A 1117-nucleotide genomic window follows, 5' to 3' on the forward strand; every position below is an offset into this window, starting at 1 on the left:
ACCCGGTTCAAATCCCACCTCAGCTACTGACTCATTGTGTGACCCTGAGCAAGTCACTTAACCTCCTTGTCCTCCGTCTTTCAGGTGAGATGTAATTGTAAGTGACTCTGCAGCTGATGCATAGTTCACACACCCTAGCCTCTGTAAGTCGCCTTGGATAAAGGCGTCTGCTAAAAAAACAAATAATAATAATGGTATTAAAAATGAGCAAATTATAGTGCGTAATAATCAACTGTGAACTTTTATGATAGCTCTCTGTGCCCCCCCCCCCCCCCCCCACACACACACACTTCTAGCAGAGCCTGCCCTAGTCTCATACAACTCTGTGTATACACAATGGATTAACTTCATGAATCTGCCAGCTCAAACACAATTGCAGGGGTTTCATTCTGTACACAAGGTGGGATCCTCAACCCCCCTCTGACCTTTATCAGTTAACCTTTCACAGGGGAGTTTACCAAGGGCATGTTTGCCACTGAGCGTTTCAGTGGATCCCGATTGCATGGGCTTTGCAATTGAGCACATTTGATTATAACCAACCGGTCTCCACTGAACTAAACACACCAGAATATGTTGTGTCTTTGTTGGACCCGTGGTACTTCAAATGCACTGGTGATGCTAAAGGATTATTTCAACTTAAGGCTTGATCTTCCACATACCTGCTCAAAACTCACACTACCGAGCCATCTGCTAAATGACTCACTTTTTGGAAAGTAGCTGGGAGGCAGGTGGCCTAGCGGTTACAGCCAAGGATTAGGTATACCCTGGGCTCAAATCCCAAATCACCCTGGCCTCTTTCAGTTTTCACTTTTATGAAGTCGACCAGTTAGAACATGCAATATAAATAACCCAGTCATTGATCAGCTGCACAAACCCTTCCTCAGAAAAGGCAGCTGCCTGACACTTTGCTACGGGTAACATAGCTTTCTCACGGGGAGCGGGAGGGGAGGGGAGGGTGTGTTTGATCACAAACAGAGCTGGAGGTAACTCTTGGCTGCTGGTGAAACCATTTATTTGAAAGCGAACCTCTGTTCACAACCTTCTGATTTCATATTTTCTCCTTGATAAGGCCTTTGGGATGATGGCTTCTTCACTGCATCACGACTTCTCCCTGACT

Source organism: Acipenser ruthenus, chromosome 33, assembly GCF_902713425.1.
Source record: "Acipenser ruthenus chromosome 33, fAciRut3.2 maternal haplotype, whole genome shotgun sequence".
NCBI classification, from domain to species: domain Eukaryota; kingdom Metazoa; phylum Chordata; class Actinopteri; order Acipenseriformes; family Acipenseridae; genus Acipenser; species Acipenser ruthenus.